Genomic DNA, 18978 nt, shown 5'->3' with positions numbered 1-18978 from the left:
CTGGGATTACAAGAGTGAACCACCGAGCCTGGCCTTTTTCTTCTTCTTTTTTTTTTTTTTTCACAAAATTGCTAGCTATTATTATTATAAGGCATACATGATCTCTGCTTTCATTTACTTGCTCTTGAGACCTAGCCTAGAGATAACTTTCAATATTCAGATTAATTCAATTTTGGCTAACAGCCAAAGACAAGTGATACAGGTAAGCCTTTTATGTACATGGTCTTCTACTGAGCACCTCTTTGGAAGAATGTCAGCTCTCCCAGTTTCTCCTATGCCACTGGTGACTTGGATCTAGATCAGTTTCCTCTGTCCTCTTCCAGTTCACATGGATTTCTTCTAACACCCATACCAGCAATTCTGGCCAAGGCCTCTTGTTTTAAGAATGAATCATATACCATTTTATATTATTCCTTGTATAGCCACTTTATCAAAGTATTGGCTATATTATTCTCTCATCACTGCTGCAAATATGCTCTATCATGCCTCCCTTCTCCATCCCAAGATGATATCTTGGACTGATATATATTTTCTCAGTCACTTCTAGTTATCAGAAAAGTTGTTGTTTCTAGATATTAAAAAAGTTTAGTCTAATTTAAATATAAATTTCCACTATACCAATTCAGTCTTTCCTTAACTAGGATTTCAATCTAGCAGTGGGGAGAGGGGGTAATCTGTTCTCTTGTCCTGCTTGCTTCCCTCTTCTATTATTCGCTCTGCTGCTTCTAGGGAGGGGGCAGAGAAGGGGACTATATAGGAAATGGACAAGGTCTTACTTGACTGGTGCCTGTGTAACCTGGCACTCTGTGAGTCTGATGCCCAAATGCTATGCCATTACCCTGGGGTGTTTGAAGACTCTTTAACAACTCCTGACTGGGAAGTTCCAAACTTCACAATTTACAATTTCAATGCACAGTTGACTTACTGCTCCACCTATTCTGCTGGCCTCAATGATACAGCTCTCTAAAGGGGACTTAGACATGTATCAGACATGATTTCTTCCCTCAAGAAATTTCCAGTTTTATGTGAGAGCTGGCATGTATACAGCAATTATGTGTTCAGATGTGCTAAGAGGACTGAGAAGTAACTTTTGGTTGCATTCCCTTAGGATGACTGGGTTAGGATATCTAAGGAAGTTTCAGATTTTTATCATCAGAGCAGCTCCTGCGAAGTGATTTCCATAGTCCTTGAAGAAAACTCATCTCTGTTCATGAGTTCAAGAGCTTATCCAAGACAGACTACCTGTGTTTGCATGCACATGTGGGTCTCCTTTGTTTCTCCTGTTGGTCTTACTGTCTTTACATTGTTTGGATCTGTATATGCATGCTGATTCCTGGAAGGGAAGTCCCAGTTACCCTCATAAGCTTTTCTTAACCCCAGTAGGATGAAAATCTTATTTCCAAAGCTTCCCTGCTAGAACAAACACATGAGCTTGACTGTGGTTGCTTTTGTTTCCACAAGGGTCTCTTTAGAAGCCAAGACATGCTCACACCACTGAGAAATGGCTGTGGGCTCAGGTTCTACAACCACAGCATAAGAAATCCAGAGGCAGATTTAAACGATACAGATGTGTCTCAATTTAGGCTTTTCCTTCTAGATTATTTTACTTCAAAATCATTTTTTCAATTTAACTGTGAAGACCTAGTTATCATAGATCTATCATTCTATATCCCAGGACCTACAGTAGGGGCGGGGAGAAGACAGGGGACTTATTTTAGCAGATATAACCATAATATAATAATTTGCAGAAGATCAATACTTTGATTATAAATCACCTTTTTTAAATCTCAAATTTTAAAGTTGAATGATATAAACAATAAATTCTTTATTGTCACATGATATTATGCAATCTGTGGAGTATGTTCACAATAACTCATAACTAGAAAGGGTAGGTGATATCATACTTATTCTCACATGAGGAAACTAAAACTCAGAGAAGTTAAGTAAGTCTTCCATGGCTACATACTATGATGCCTAAAGCATGGGGGTGATGCCTAAAACACACATCTAATGACTACTAAGTTTGTGTACTTTCTATTACATAGTTCGGCTTTTGTCTTTCTAAACCAGTTTTTCCAACTGAGTTCTTCAGAATGACAATGAAATGTTGATAAGTATATTTTCACATAAGTTTCCTGTACAAACAGGTGTGGAAATACATGATTAATCAAAGCTAAACAGATTCAGTGGTCTTTACCACAGGACTACTCAGACTTATTATTAACATGAAAATGAGCACTGGGAATATCTAAGAGTGAGATGTAGTAAGCATTTTCCCCCAGAGAAGCGTTTCAAAAAACTCTTTGTTTCTATAAATATATATTTCCAAAACCCTGATAGGTATTCTTACCACTGAATTTAAACCATCCTCCCTTTCAACCATGCACTTGATCTAGAATGAGAAAATTTCAATAGGGCTTCCTTTTTAATGCTGTCTTGTAAGTAATGATTTGTTATAAAGCTATTACTCTTAAATATTTTGCTTAAAACTGCACAAAACAATCTATTACAGTACCTTGAACATATTGTGTATATATCATGTATGTATGTATGTATCCATCTATCTGGATGTATGTGCATCTCTACCTCACCCCTACCTTGAGTACCATTCTCTGCACTTGGTCAATCTGCGTTAATGCACACTTCTACAAACACTCAGGAAATGAAGGTTCTGATAGGCTAAACCTGATCTGAACATGTTCTGCAACATGTGTTGTGTGTATGGCCCCCCTTTTCTGTCATTTATTTGGTGTTATTTGAGAAGCAATTGTTTGATAAACAAAAGATACTCAAGTGGTATCGCCAGATCCTGCATAAGAGTTGAGGTATAGGCATCTCCTGGAGTGTTTAACAGGTGCTAGGGCACCTTGGGGGAAAAGGTAAAGGAAAAGAGAGGATAAAAATCAGAAGATAATTAAGCACTGTCAGATGTCCTCTGACATTATTTATGAAGAGCACCACAGAATCACTGGAGCTGGGGAGGACTGTTCATCAACTGAACGTTAGTCACTAGAGGCTCTGAAAACTTTAGCAGAAGACATGTCTTAAACAAATGAAAGAGGTTTTCTAAACAGATGCAGGAACGCAGGCCTAAGGTAGGGCATTGATTCAGTTAGCACACCCTTTCTAGGACTGCACTCACCATGCTACCTGGGATAAGTGTATGTTAGCTATTATTTAACTATGAGCCAATTAGGACAAATATACTTGGAAAAAAATGCAGCAGGACATCTAGAACACTAACCTAGGAGAAACGGTGAAATGTAGACTGAGAAGGTGGTCAAAAAAGATAAGATATAGGCAGGAGAAAAGATTGGGGTGTGCAGGGGGAGAAGGAATTATTTACGTTCCAAGTTCTTTCAGGTACTATATACACATTACTATATTAGGCCTTCAACATTCATGTAAGATAACTGCATTATCCCTATTTTCACCAGTGAGAAAATAAACTCAAAAGATTAATTAGAACAATAACTCTACTCAATTCTATGAATCATCAAGGAGTTGTCCTATTATACAAAGAAATCTCAGAATTTAGGTGCAAGTTTTGTAGACTTCAAAAAGAGAAAAAGATGCCCTTTTTTATCTACAGATTAGAAATACACCTGAAATTTCCTAGGAAATTGGGCAGGAAATAGAGGAAGAAGGAGGGAAATCCTGAAGGAAATTGAAAAGGCTCTTTGAAGAGTTAAGAACAGTAAGGCCATTTTGGATTTGATGTGTGTGGGGACGGGGGGTGGGGGAAATGTGCAGAGGGGCAAAAAACATTTTTTTTGGTTCAGTAGGAAAGAGCAGTTGGAAGTTACCTCTTCCTTTATTGTAAAAGCCTGGGAGAAAAGAATGAAAGAGTAGCTCATAGAAGACTCTTCCCACAGACACACATCGAATGATTAGTCATGAAATGGGTTGGAAAAATAGAGGAGGTGTGGGGAGAGTATCAGATAGAAATCCTGTTTTGGGAAAGTGTTAAAAGATAGAAGTATCACAGTATAATATTTAACCAAAAAAGCAGGGCCCCTGAAATGTTTTTTATTGAAGTTCAGTGATCAACTGTGGGTGCATGTTGGGGGAGAAGGGAGACATGTTATTTAGCTACACTGAATAATAATTCATAGATAATCTTAAAATACATCCAATAAGGAAATAAACTTAAAAATTTCCTTTCAGTTCCATATTCAGGTCACAATTATATGCTGGCATTATATAGTAGGGTGATGATGATAAAGTAAAGGCATAATGGAAAGGGGACGCATTTAAAGAAGGAATAAGGGAAACAAAATTTGAAGTCTTAGTGGAGGCATTTATTTCATTCTGAAATAATTCTGTGCATTCATACCACCTTTTCATTTCACTTGACTTAAAATTGCATTTATCGGTCTTCTCCATTAGGCATAAATTCTTGAAGGCTGGGATTGTATCTTACTTAATTTTGTTCTACAGTGACTACACAGAGCTTGGCACACTTACTCAATAAAGCTAAGTTTTATAAGGTAGGGTAAGCACTGTAAACTGTTCACTATTTGATTCCTTATTTAGAAGTTCTGCAATGAATGGAGATTGCTTCAACTCAGTGACCAAAGTGTCTTATGAGCTATTGATTTCTGATTAAAGTGATGCTAATGATAAGGATAAATATTATTTATTATACATTTTCAATAATAAGCCATTATATTCTTTACATATATAATCTTCTATTTTCTGTTCAAGAATCTTGTGAATTACTATTAGAAACTGAGGCTGAGAGTTTAAACAATTTATTCAAGGTCACAGAACTAATAAACTATGGCCCTGGGAATTTTTGTCTAAGTATTAATATACCTAGCTTGAGAACTTTGTACTTCCGCTCATAATCTTCTCTGAGCCAACTGAAATCACATTTAGAAGTTTTCCCATTCACAAACTAAAAATGAGGAAAGACCAACAGTTTAGTGGTTTTCATCTCACTCTGAAGAATCAATACTTTTATAATCATTTAAAAGAATAACAATTTTATACACAGGATTTAAGTTTATTTCACAATTTCCTTTCATTTTTCATAAAATTTTTCATATGAACAAGAAAGCAAAAAAATCAAGCACTTTATATAAAGTTACAGAAACTCTTGAACTTCTGGAATTAACAAAATTGATAGTCTTCCATTAACTCATAACATCAAATGCCAAGAATTTCAGCAAACAGAACTTGCTAATTGAACGTGAGCCTTGTGCAGCACTACTTGATACATTAAAAGCAAAATATTGTATGAATAAGATTTCAACTTCATTAATAATGCTTAATGGGTCTCCAACGGGACATTTTACTCAAAATTTAAAATTAGACTTCAAGAAATCAGAAATAAACACACTAATCACAAATTACTAAAACCAATGAAAAATATAAAACACTAGTCTCCTGTAGCACCAGGGTTTACAATTTCAAGAATTCTTGAATTGCAAAAAGATCCTAAAATATAAGATAACAGAAATATTAGGATCTGTTGATTTACATTAGAAAAAATTCACCCAGGTTTCAAAGTACATTTAACATGTTAATGATTTGCCAAAAAAACCCCAAAAACTATTTACATAAAGCTCCTCAAAAGTTCATAGTCTTTCAGAGCCTAAGAAATAATAAACAAGATCCAAAAAAACGAGGAAAAAATGTACTTAAAAAGTGAGAGATTTCTATTCTCAGAAAAGTACTATATGGGCAACAATGAATAGGATTCTCTCTATGGATCGATGATAATTGCAGATAAATTTAACTGATTTGTTAACACTTTGCCTTTTATGAGCAATGCCTCATAAAAATAAAATCTACTTTAAGTAAAAGAGATCTACTTTCTACAAAAAGTTCAGTAATTATTGTATTAGGTACACTGAGCTTGAAGACCACTTAGTGAATGAGAGTATTCCAAGTCTTAATTGTAATTTAGAACAAAAGGAAATAGAATGCTCACCTGGAAATAATCCAACAAATCCTGGGAATTACCATGCATTAAAAAAAAAGAATAAACAATTGATGGTTACACAGCAGGTCACCTGTGTTAGGACTGCAGTAAATAAGTAAAGAGGTGGAGAAATTCAGAGAAAGTGTAAAAATTGTGAAAATCACCCAATCTGCATGCTTTAAGTTAGCTGATAGGGGTATAGAACAGCTCTTGAATGTATTCACAGGCACCTTATTATTAAAGTGTCAAACGTCTTTGAAGATTCCTCAGTAATTTACTATTCCATTTCTGTTTCATTCATTAAATAGTTTCTAAAGCATCTCCAAGACCCTTCCATTAGTAAAGGTTCTCAATGATTTAAGCTGGGAGCAACACAAACTATTTTGGTTCATTTTAGAGAGCATAAGTTGTCTTTAGAAACAAACTGTAAATAAGAAATGCAATGCTGTGGTCCCCTCACAGTGTGAACATGTTAAAATAATTCCATAGTTCAAGGGAGCATGATCTAAGTGGAGGACATAGCTACCACAGTCTAGATTTATATTCACTCTTTTACTTATCAATATTCTTATTCGTGTAAATAGGTAAAAATACTTTATCTTTTTACTTATTAAGAGACAAAAAGGAGAATATACATGTAAATAGATTTAAAAGCATTCTTAGAGGTATTAATATAATGCTTTAATATCTTTACAAAAAATAAATCATTAAATAATTTTTTTGAGATAGTGTCTCACTTTGTCACCCAGGTATAAAATAATTTTTAGTATAGTTTTTTCTCATTATTAACAAAGATATTTAAAGAAATGTTAATTGTGCACATGGTTTTAGTAGAAATTTAATTTGTTGATATAATTAACAAGGTACATGCAACTGATTCTTATTAGAACAAATATTTAATTGACAAATATTGAGTTTCCACTATAAAAGACATTGTACTGATATTGTGGAAATATTGTAAAAGGTCATTAAAATCATTGCTCTTCTAGGCAGTGAATTCATATTGTAGGGGCACCTTTAAGATAAAAAAACTTCCTGAAGATACTATTTTTAAAAATAGATTGGAGGGATGGATTAGGTGACTTATATGGATCTTGTCCAGCTCACATATTCTGTTAATCATATGAATTAACCATTGGGACAGCAAAAATATCAATCATTCTTTAATATATCTCTGTACCATTTGATACTTTAGGAAAATTAATATGTTTATATTCGCTATACATAATGAAGATGGACATTGTCAATTTCAACCTTAGATTAATTAAATGTGATCATTTCTGTGAAGACAGCCTTCCTATTTTCCTAAATAATCACTAATTTTAGGAGCATAGAAATCACTCAAAACAAAGAAAAAGACCTTGAGAACAGTGAAAATATATTGCTGTTGTCAATTAGGAAACCACATGTTTTATATTGATGCTGAACTGTTATTCTGTAAACTCCCTAGGGAGCTTCTCCACAACATTTGGAATTCATAACTACATGCAACCCAAACAGAAAATCTATAGCTTGCCCAGGACGATATTCCTGATGCTGTAATCCTATCACATGTGACTCACATGTAATGGGGAGGTGATTCACAGTGTAGTAAATCAAAGCAGGGCACTTAGCAACTACAAATCTCCACATCTCTGGGAAGGCTATCTGGTGTTCAGAATACCTTGGAATGGGTATTCTGCAAGGGTGTATGAATGGGTATATCAGCAAGATCAGGTAACATCTAACTAACCCAAGACCATTTGTCAGAAACAGACTCTATCCAAGACAGAGCTCATCCCAATTCAGTAAAGATTTACCGACAGAGGAGGGGTTAAATTAAATTGTTAATTGGTAAAGGTGTTGAGAAACTCACCACCTTGCTTCTTAAAAGCTTCAACAACTTCCAAGAGTAGTTACCTAATCTTTGAAATGAGAAAGAAACTCCAACTGGGCCTTCCTCTGGTTTTGCATTCCAGTTTTCAAGCTCCTCCTTTCCTAATGCCTCAGCTTTTTTCAGGTAAGAATCCTTAGTATTTCCGCATTTGTGGTAGTTGTGAGTATCTTTCTGAGTGCCTGGGAGATTACATTTCTGGAGAAGAAAACAGGAAGGCCTAGACTATCTTTAGGAGGCGTAGAGTGTTATTGTATAGGCACTCAGGGAATTCTTATGGAAGAAAGGGAGAAAAGAAGGAGGAAATGGAGAAAGCAAAAGAGGAAAAAAAGGAGAAAAAACAGGAGGAAGGTGGGAAGGCCAGTTAGGCAGGTCATCTTGTCTGCTTTGCAGTCCTCATCCAGCAAGATGAGAGCAGAAACTGCGCAAGAATAAAACAAAAGATCTGCCTGAGGAAAAGCTATGCAAATACCTTAAAAGCTTTAAAGGATGAAAACGTTGCACTACTCTCCTCTACAGCACAACTTCAGGTTAAACCAGTCAAGCCTTCTTCCTTCGGTCTTTCTGTCCCTTCCCTTTCCCTTCTCTGCAGGTGGCTTTATCTGGAGGATTTCCAGGAAGGCTGGAGACAGGCATCTCTAATTTGGGTTCTGCCTCCTAGGAGCCAGAGGAGAGTTGGCAAAGTCCACTCTGGGTTTACCCTGCAGTTTCCTCACTCCACGAAGTCCTAATCTCTGCAGCTGCAGTGGTTTTGGAGGAGGATAGATAGGGAGAAAAGTGGCAATGTAACTGCAGTGTCTTTGAAGGCTAGATTCCCTGAAGAATTTTGGGGAACAGAGCAGGGAAAGGATGGAAATGGGCCCTGGGCAGTTCTCAAACAGAAACTGCATATTCTGATACGCTAGTGCTTCCCCCAAACGCCAAGGATTCGAAAGAAATTGACTGAGATGCAGAGAAGGCCAGAAAAGCCAGACTAAACATCTAATGAGGTAGGGATAGTAAAGGTGAGGGGGCAATAAAAAAGAGAGAGAAAGAGACCTTACAAAGACAAAGAGAGGCAAGGAAGAGAAATGAAGTGGTATAAAAAGGAACCCCTAGAGACAATCTCAAAAGATGTGCTGGAGAGCAGACAGTTATTTATTTGAAGTCTGCAGCAATGTCACTGAGACTGCTGAAAATGAAGGAGAGAAGGAAACATTTACACTCAACATTACTTTTTAATTGTTTATTCCATAGGCTAGAACTTAATTGACTTTTCTCTAGATCCATGGTTCTGGGCCTCAGTTTCCTCATCTACAAAGCAAGGGGTTTGGACTAGATACCTTACAGGGTCTCTACCTAACTTGATCCTCTCTGTCAACCTACGAGCCAGGAACTCCAAGACCAAGGATTTATTAGTTTTGATACCCAATTCCCCCCTTTTTCTTCTACCATCCCTCTTTATCAATGCAGTGCCAACACCTGCACCATTCATTGAACTGATGCCAACGCTCAGTGATGACAAGGAATATGGCTCAACTGTGACAAATGATTAGTCCTTCTGCCCTGGAGTAAGGAAAGAAGGAATAGACAAGGCAGTATGATTTATACTTTGGATTTCCAACGAGAGGTTCTTCTCGAATTTTCGGTTACAAATTTCATGCATTTAAATAAATTATAAATTCCTTTGAGGGGTTCCAAGTGGTTGGACTGATCAAAGGCCAAAGAGCCGTATTTGATGGGCCCCATACCTGATTTGAGGGAAAATTTATTTCATTTCATCCCCAAAATTGGATTTGCTTATTTCATGGAAATCCAGCACGCACTAGTCATGCTTTTTTCTCATCTTTCTGCCTCCCATTCTGCCAACCTGCTTCAGTGCAGCATTTTCTGGGGTTATTAAACACCCAAGGCTTAATGAGAGTGCATTCATGAGTAAGTTCTTCAATGATGCAGGATCACCCCCTACTCCACACCCCCCACACACACAAACACACGTAGGCAGTTTAAATGATAGTGGGGGTAAAATGTGTTTTCACAAGAGTTTCATTTTAAATTTGTCTCAACCTGAAATTCCTTTAGAAATTAAAATAGATATTAATACATAGAAATAAAACTCCCCAGCTTCTCTTGCCTTCAAGTGGAAAGTGATACACAAATAGTATGTACTTAGTGTTTTCCACACCCACCAACAATTCTATTTTATTTTAGTTTCCAAAATATGGACAGGAGGGCAACTCTAGAAAAATGGATTCCCACTCTGGCATCTCACAGGGCACTGATCAGGCAATGCTAAGCACTCATCATTTCCACCACACAGGGAGCATCAGCCTCTCCTCGCTCCTTCCCCATACACATTCTCGTACCCCTGAGGGTATTCAGCATTCTGATTTCCACTCGGGGTTTGACCTTGCAAAGACCCTTCCTTCTTCCAGTTTCTGGGCAAGGAACAACCCATTTTAACTTAAAACACAAAACGACCTTTTATCCTTTAAAGAAATACTACCGAATGTAACACACCTTGATTTACATTTTTTAACCCCAGATTCCGGATGGCGAACGCGGAATGCAAAGGCAGGTAACTAGTTTGGGTCTGACAGTCCCCATTCAGCGACCGAATCTGTGACTCCGTTCAAAATCGACAGTGCGGTAGAGCATCTTTCCCTTTTCTGCCCATTCACCATTGTGACGAAAAATCAAAAACGAAAAAATTATCTACTCATTTCTGAATACTGAGAGAAATGTGCTCATTTAGCTCCTGACTCCGTGGATCTTAAACACTAACATCCCGCTCAGAGATCAACCATGATTTCCATACCAATCTCATCCACTCAGTTTTACTTAGCAAACACCTTTGCTGCCCTTCCACGGTGAGAAAAATGGTGCACCAATCCCACGGATGACAGGTTGCTACTCGACTGCACCCGCTCAATAGTTTTATCAGCAACCGGAAAACTTCACAATCGGTCAATTAGCTACTTAAATCTGTCTAAGACAAACTAAGAAAGCATCTCAGTTTCACCTGTCTTAAATCTAGTCTAAGACAATCCCCCAAACACGCCGCATATAAACACTCCCCCTTCCCCCACCCACAATATTCCAAAAGATCCCCCGTGGACTAACAGCACATTCAGATCGCCAGCATTAAGCAAGGCAATTGTCACCATGCATTTAGACGCATCTATGCAAAGCAAAGTATGTGACAATAGCCAAAGCATCTCTCTGACAGTTGGTTGCATTACACATGCAGAAATGCAACGAAGATTGTATTTTCCACTTACAGTTATAGCGCTGCGCACGGTCACTTAACGAAAATGATAAAACTCAACAGTTCTTTTTAAAAATATATATTTAATTCGGGTAAACGCTTAAGCGTGTGTGGTTCTCTCTCGCTCTCTTTTTCTCCGGAGCTCTGGGCTGCTTAAATCCCTCTTGGATAGCGCCTAGCAAGCCCAGCCGCTGCCGCAACACGCTCGGGTAAATCTCTGCTGCAGATTGGGAATCCCATAGAAAATCTAGGGTCCCTGGAGCTGGATGCGCAGGCGCGCGAGCCTCCGCCTCTCCAGGCACCCCCTCCCCTTTCCTCTCTTCCCTCCTCCCTCAGCTCCGCAGCCCCAGCTAGGAGAACTCGGGAGCCTGTGACCAAAAGCCGCCTGGCGATGGCGCATGCTCAGTCGGAGGGGCTCGGAGTTTCCGCGGGTGGATTCCACGTCTCCAGATTTTAGCAGAAACTCAAAAGGAAAGTAGATAGGAAAAGGGAGTCCGACTATCCGAGCAACCTGCACCTGGACTGGCGCGAGGGAGTGCGGGTTGGGCTCGCCACGCCCCGCGGTTACCGAACCTGGTGGCTGAAGGCCGAGGGCAGAGATGGAACACGTGGAGCCGCTTTTCTCGCTGCTCTCTGTCCTAGCCGGCCCCCGGCCCACCCTTTGTCAGGCTGTAAGGTGAAGGAGAAAACTGCAGAAATCTCCGAAGGAAGACTTCCCAGCAAGCTGTGAGCTCGTCTACCTGGCTTACTGAAGGAACGGTTATGGTGGTCATTTTGTCATGGGCCATTTCATCCGAGGGTCTTCTGCAGGAGTATTGGGAGCCGGCTCCTCCAGCACCCAGTGCCCCGGACAGTCTCAGTCCAGAACGGCGTTGGAAAAATGTGTGTTAAAAGGAGATGGGATCCGAGGCTTCTTGCCCTGTGTACCCTGAGGCAAGCGCATTCTGTATGCACTTAAGTGTTTTAAAAATATGCTTTGCATCTGGGGTGGGAGGGGGTGGGTGAAAGGGCGGGAATGAACCATTTTGCGAATCCACGTTTAAGGGCTCTGATTAGGCCATGGTATAAAGCCCCGTTTGTGTCCTTGAACAACTAACAGGTTTGCCAGTCCTCCCCCGGCTCCCCATTGGCCTGCCCCAAAGCCTAGAAGGCTTGGCAAGGAGTAGTGCCCAATAAATGTTTGGTCGGTCGCTTCCCTACCAGAAAAGCAGGGAGAATTCCCAGGTGTTCCCAACCAGACCAGTTTCCTCAAGTGTGTATGTTGAACCTGCACTCATTCAACAATTATTCACTGAAGACTTTACAAAACTATTAGAAACTCTTTCATACTTTGGGAATAAGTGCGGTTAACAAAACCCCCCTCCTGGGCTTTACATTCAGGTGGGAGTTTTATTTTCAAGGGAGGGAAGTTTTGGTGGCGCGATGAAGTTCGACGTTCTCATTAAAGCAGAGCGCTGTACAATTTGCACAGCGTCTTCACACACCTTATCACGTTCAGGAAAACTATAGAGTTGACCTACCCTTCGGTGCTGGGGGACACCAAGATCGTCTCCCGTGGCAAATGAGCTCTAAATTGACAAATCTCCAGCTGCTCCTGGTTCCAAGTCGAGGAGTCCAGCTTTGAACAAACTTGAGACTACTTAAGTGGGCACCAGGAGAAACTCCGCCAGACAAGTCTGTGGCTACCGACATGCTAAGTGAAGGCCTCAGGCAGTGACGCCTAAGCCTCATTCACTGCCAACCTGGCCAGCCCAGAACCCAGGAACTGGCTTCCCGGGAGGGACGCCTAGGGGAGGTTGCGCCGAGAAGGGACGCGCTCTCGGGACTCCCGGGACACCGCCCGCGGCTCTTCCCTCACTGCAGGGCTCTTCCGCCGGTGCTGGTGACCGCGGAAACCCGGAGCGCGGAGTCGCGCGGACCAGGGCGCGCGGCCCCGGCGCGCTGCGGCAGCCGAGGAGGTTTAGAATCTGGCGGGCTCCAGCCCTTGGCTCTGGAGCCGCAGTGCGCACGGCGCTGCGGGACTCCCGGGCGCGCTGGACTGCTCCTGTTTCCTGGGACCGGCGGGGGGAGTCCGTTCTGAATAAGTCACTTCTTCTTTTTAGCTAGAAAAACGACCTTCAAGGCTTTCAAAATCTCGTCTTTGGTCGATTTCCCCTACTACAGCATTTTACGCTGGGTTCTCTGGTTTCTCTCTCGAGAACAGCCTCCGCACTGTAATCTGTCTGCATCAACCCAAAGGGTCATGATGCCATTTCTCCGCTTTAACGAGATGTACCTATTTATTGCACCCTGGAGGTCTCTTTCGTGGCGACGTTCGATTTTAGATAACTTACTTGCAACTTGTGTTTAGGAAAAAATGTACACTGATACTTTAAACCATGCTCTGTTGTAGGGTACGATTGACATCGATGCTTGCGCTTTTGTAAAGCAGCTTTGTCTAAGTGGGCGGGCAGATTTTTAAAGTTCCATTTGCACTGCAGCGCTGTTTGCGTCCTAAATGCGATATTGTAATGTTTAATATCCAGCTATTATGTAGCTTTTTCTTTTTCAGCTTCTAATATTTTGTTGTGGTTTAATTTTTTTGGCTTGCCTTTTAGTCCAGTTGTATATACGAAGTCACAGTAAGAAAGCCAATTCTAAGACTCCTAAGGGAATTGTCGTTTAAATTACAGAAGGCAAATCCCCTCTTTAGGATGGGAGAATGTACTTGAAGGGAGGAATGTGGGAGGGTCCCTAAGAAGTGAGGGAGCCCGCTGTTCCTCCTTCAGGCATTTGCTGATGGCACTGGTGATCACAAAAAGGGAGATTGCGCTGCCGGGCGCTCCTGTTGTAGAGGGACTGGAGCACTGCCCCATGCTGAGTGAAGAATGCCATCAGCTTTACCAGTTGTCCCGTTACCTAAGGCCAGGTCCCCAACTCTACAACTTTCACACACTGGATTTTTTTTGTGGGGGGGGTGGGGGGTATAGAGGAGGAGGAGGAAGGTGCTGTAGGTAGGGGCTTGTTTCTTTCTTCCTGTGTATCTGGTGGAATCCTAAATTAACCAGAAATAACTGAAGATCTATTTTTCTTCCTTCAGTTGCAAATTATGTTCTTTATAGAAATTTCTAGCCTTACTTCCACCTTATTTCTTCCCAGATTCAAACAAACAAATGAACAAACAAAACCAACAATAACTTTTCAGGTGTACAACACTCCATATAATATTCCCACTAGCTTTGTGACGTGGACGAATTGAAAATGGAGAATGATAGTAAAAGTGTGAAATGCTAATAGTGTAACAGGTCTAAGCTCATAGTCCTGGGAACTCATGGTAATATTATTTATTAGAAATATATGTGTGTAAAATATATGAGCCAAGAAGGGTGGAACTTAAGGCATGGGGATATTTTTTTAAAAATTGGAAGAAAAATTGAAAGTCATTATTAGAAAATGAAAAGAGACAGGAACTGAAGAATGGATTTATACTTGTTTATTCTTAAAGAATAATGATAGTAATTTACTTCTATGGATAGCATATCCTTATTCCAAAAGCAAAGGGTATTAATCATTACAGAAAAGATGTGTTATGTAAGATAATTATGTTACGTAAGTTTTGGGGGGTTTTTTGTTTGTTTGTTTGTTTGTTTGTTTTGAGAGAGAGAGAGAGACAGGGATCTCTCTCTGTTGCCCAGGCTGGAGTGCAGTGGCAGGATCATAGCTTATTGTAGCCTCAAACTCCTGGGCTCAAGTGATCCTCCCGACTCAGCTTCCCAAGTAGCTGGTACTACAGACACACCACCACGCTTGGCTCATTTTATTACATTTTTGTAGAAAGGGACGTCTTGCCATGTTGTCCAGGCTGGTCTGAAACTCTTGGTCTTAAGCAGTCCTCCTGCTTTGGCCTCCCAAAGTGCTGAGATTATAGGCAAGAGCCATCTTTTCCAGTCCTATTCTGACTTTTTAAATCTTTTTTTTTTTTTTTGAAAGATGTAGATAGACCAACAAAATAAAATAACTTCCCTAACGTCAAATAAGAAGTATCTCTTAGAATACAGCCCTACAGCATTTTTTTTCTGACACATAGAATATTTCATTGTATATGTCTGTGCCCCTTCTACATGTTTTTCTAAAATACTGAAAAAAATGCAAGACCATGATGCAGCGATTCCCATGCAGTTAATGGGCAAGTTTTAGGCATCCTTCTGCAGAGAAGGGAATAAAAACTCTAGTTTTAATGAACTTGATTGATCATGTCTCTCAGTCCTCCTCTGATTTCACTCTGTAATCCATGACTGGATCTAAATTCAGTCTGAAAGATCACTCTGTGTCTATAGACACTAATTTCCTTAAAATTTGGACAATCCACAATAAAAATTGCGTAAGGCCCTGCCGGATGAATCACCACGAAAGATTTGAGTTTCCTGGAAGTTTCTTAGGGCCTCAGAAATAGTCATAGCAAATACAGGTAGTGTGCAGTCTCAAGAATAGAAAATACTTTATTCCATTTTCTCTTCTACTATTTGGCCTGACATGTAGATTCATAGCAGTGCTCTGAAGCTGGAAATTTTTACCATTATCATTAGTGGCAACACTCCATAAATGATGATAATAGAATTGCACTGTGCATGAGACCTGTTTTTTTTCATTAATGACTTTTTAGGTGTCTTTATTGCTAGGCTATACTCTTTTTCAGTTGTGTGAATAGCCATTGCAGATAATATCATGGATCCATTTTGGGGGACCTTGGTAGTTGGAAACCATTGGGTTCAGAAGGGTCTTCAAAAACCCTTCTTGCCTAAAGCAGATCTTACTGACGTGTTTCTCCCTTTAATCTGTGTTTTCTTTAATCTAGAGTTTTTAATTAAACTCTCAACCTCAACAGGGAATCTTAGCATAAAATTTAAGAGAAAATACAAATAGTGATTTTTATGCCCCCTCAGAGACAACCAACTAAAACAAACCCACATTTTTTTTAACCAAATAGTTTAAAATTTTTATCCTGCCTGAAGGAGGAAAGAAACAGTGGGATCCCTCATTTATTTATTTGTATTCTTACCGCATATATCCTTTAGAGTTCATTTTATCATTCCTAAGGCTGTGTTAAAGAAGGGAAAGAAGGATCACTGGTGTTCTTAAATCCAGACATTCACCCTACTCTCCACTTTCTCCTTTAAAACTACCTATAGAGCATCTTCATGTTAATTTGTTACAGATGCCTCAAACTCAACGTCTCCAAATGATTTTCTCCCCTGCCCCTCTGCCTCCTTGGATCTGTTCTTCCCCCTGTGCTGCCTAGCACTTTGACAATGCCCACTATCAACCTAGTCCTCTAAATTAGAACTTTGGATGTTATCTCCGGCTTCTCCCTTTCTCTAATTCCCCATCACGTCATTAACTGAATCCTGTGAATTCCATTTTCTGAATGTCTTGCAAACTCATTCTTCACTGCCACTGTATTAGTTCAGCCTCTCATCATCTCACTCTTGGAACACGTGTTCTTTCTCATTCTCCTAACTGTTGCAAATAAAATCGCCTCACTTCCTTGAATAAAATCATTAACTGGTTTCTCACTTTAAACAATATAAATTAATATTCCTTAGCACAGCATGCAAGATCATTTTCTTTTTTTTTTTTTTTTTTTTTTTTTGAGACGGAGTCTCGCTCTGTCACCCAGGCTGGAGTGCTGTGGCCGGATCTCAGCTCACTGCAAGCTCCGCCTCCCGGGTTCACGCCATTCTCCTGCCTCAGCCTCCTGAGTAGCTGGGACTACAGGCGCCCGCCACCTCACCCGGCTAGTTTTTTGTATTTTTTTAGTAGAGACAGGGTTTCACCGTGTTAGCCAGGATGGTCTCGATCTCCTGACCTCGTGATCCGCCCGTCTCGGCCTCCCAAAGTGCTGGGATTACAGGCTTGAGCCACCGCGCCCGGCCTGCAAGATCATTTTCTGGCTCTTGAGAGCCCCATCTCTTGCCACATCTTTTTAGTGCTCTATGCTCAACCATTCTGTGTTACCTGCAGTTTACCAATTATGTAATAATGTTTCACTTCTCCGCACTTGTCCATATACTCTTTCCCTTTTTCTGGAAACTCATCCTTCCCTTGTCTTGCCTTTAAGGGTCTTATTAATCCTTCAAATTCAGTCAAAAAATTATTTACCAGCAGAAGAATCTTTTCCTGCCACATAGCAGACAGTTTACAGAATTGTTGTGAAGATTAACTGAGATAGTATATATGAAAATACTTAACTAGGAAGGTCTATTTAAACATAAGATACTATATAATGACAATACATCTATTAATTATTAAATAAAAGCTAATGCCTGCTTTTCATTTCAAAAGGCAAAATAATGTTACATTGATATGAGAAAAAACTCTCAAATCATTTTGATTGCATTTAAGGTTCTTAACTGTGATATGAAGAAACTTCGTCATTTTTAAGCATGAGTGTCTTCCACCTTGATTAAATTATTATCATGCAAATAATCCGCAAAGTATTTAAAAGCATTTATTAACTAAGTGATTTTTCAAGGACTTTTATTCAGTTATTCTTGTTTGTTTGTTTTTCTGGACATTAGGCATAAATTACAAATATAAAACTATATTAAAGTATCTTCTATTTTATAGCTTTTAAATGATTTTACTATTCTTATGTTATTTGATTCACAAACAGAGAGCATTACCCCCATTTCATAGGTGAGATCAACTCCTTAGAAAGGCCATATTACTGAACATTATGAACCTGATCCAAAAAAAAAAAAAAAAAAAAGAAGAAGAGAAAGGCCATATTGTAATGCTTTCTAAAAAGTGAAGTGGTATAATGTGACGAAACTAGGTAGGGGCAACCCAGTAATGTAATACTAGTTATTCAGCAACTACTACCCTCCGATGCTGAAAAAAATGCGCTACTAGTTTCTATCTTTCCGAGTTTCAGGTTCTTGCTTGGGATGACAAGAACATGCAGTAATAGATTATAATTTAGGAAGAAGATGAATTACCAATACATACACTACTAGAGGAGAAAACCAAAAATATTTGGCTTACTTTGTTTTCCTTGATTAGGAAACCAGAGTATATAAAAACAAAAAGTCAAATAGTGTTGGTTATTCCACTACTAGTTCATAGTCTAAAATACCATGGAAAATTTTGCACTAAAATTAAAAATTATATACTTACTAAAGCATTTTATTTTTTTATTTTTTTCTGAGACGGAGTCTCGCTGTCTCCCAGGCTGGAGGGCAGTGGTGCGATCTCGGCTCACTGCAAGCTCCGCCTCCCGAGTTCACGCCATGCTCCTGCCTCAGCCTCCAGAGCAGCTGGGACTACAGGCGCCCGCCAGCACGCCCGGCTAATTTTTTGTATTTTTAGTAGAGACGGGGTTTCACTGTGTTAGCCAGGATAGTCTTGATCTCCTGACCTCATGATCCACCCGCCTCGGCCTCCCAAAATGCTGGAATTACAGGCGTGAGCCACCGCACCCGGCTGCATTTTAAAAATTTATACATTTTATCACAAAACTCAGAGGCATCAAGGAATTCATTTTTATTCATGTTGCTTGAAATATAACAAAGAAGGAAGAAATTCTATTGGAAAATCCTATGGAGTAATATTTCCGAGGCTATCTACTGATATTTGGTGATAGAGATGTGGTTTACTGTCTCATTTCAGACTGGTTTGGTGTATTTTGGATTTTAATGAAAGAAAATTAAAGTGAAATCAGTAAAACGTCATTTATAATTAGAGCATCTTCAGTTTTCTACACTGTACATAAATAGAATTTCCTTGTTTCTTTCTTTTGTTTTTTTTCTTGTTGTTGTTGAGACAGGTTGTCACTTTGTTGCCCAAGTGGCCAGAGTGCAGTGGTCCAATCATAGCTCACTGCAGCCTCAAACTCCTGGCCTCAAGTGATCCTCCTGCTTCAGCCTCCCAAGTAGCTAGCACTAAGGCATG

At 39.6% G+C, this 18978-nt stretch overlaps 1 protein-coding gene across 2 annotated transcripts in view; it reads right to left on the bottom strand.

Annotated features, from left to right (window-relative positions):
- The window catches only part of LOC105486443 (visinin like 1), a 113685-nt gene extending 102346 nt beyond the window's left edge, over positions 1 to 11339 (bottom strand). Inside the window, exons 1-2 of one of the 2 annotated variants that reach the window (XM_011749309.2) lie at positions 11063 to 11339; positions 5939 to 5959 (exon numbers count right to left, since the gene is read on the bottom strand). The gene's annotated coding sequence lies outside the window, so the exon portion shown is untranslated. The remainder of the gene's footprint in view (positions 1 to 5938; positions 5960 to 11062) is intronic. The other variant, XM_011749308.2, reaches the window with a different exon arrangement.
- Between the last annotated feature and the right edge of the window lie 7639 nt (positions 11340 to 18978).

Source organism: Macaca nemestrina, chromosome 13, assembly GCF_043159975.1.
Source record: "Macaca nemestrina isolate mMacNem1 chromosome 13, mMacNem.hap1, whole genome shotgun sequence".
Lineage (NCBI taxonomy): Eukaryota > Metazoa > Chordata > Mammalia > Primates > Cercopithecidae > Macaca > Macaca nemestrina.
The sequence above is the reverse complement of the archived record's forward strand: the minus strand, read 5'-3'. Positions and strand labels throughout refer to the sequence as shown.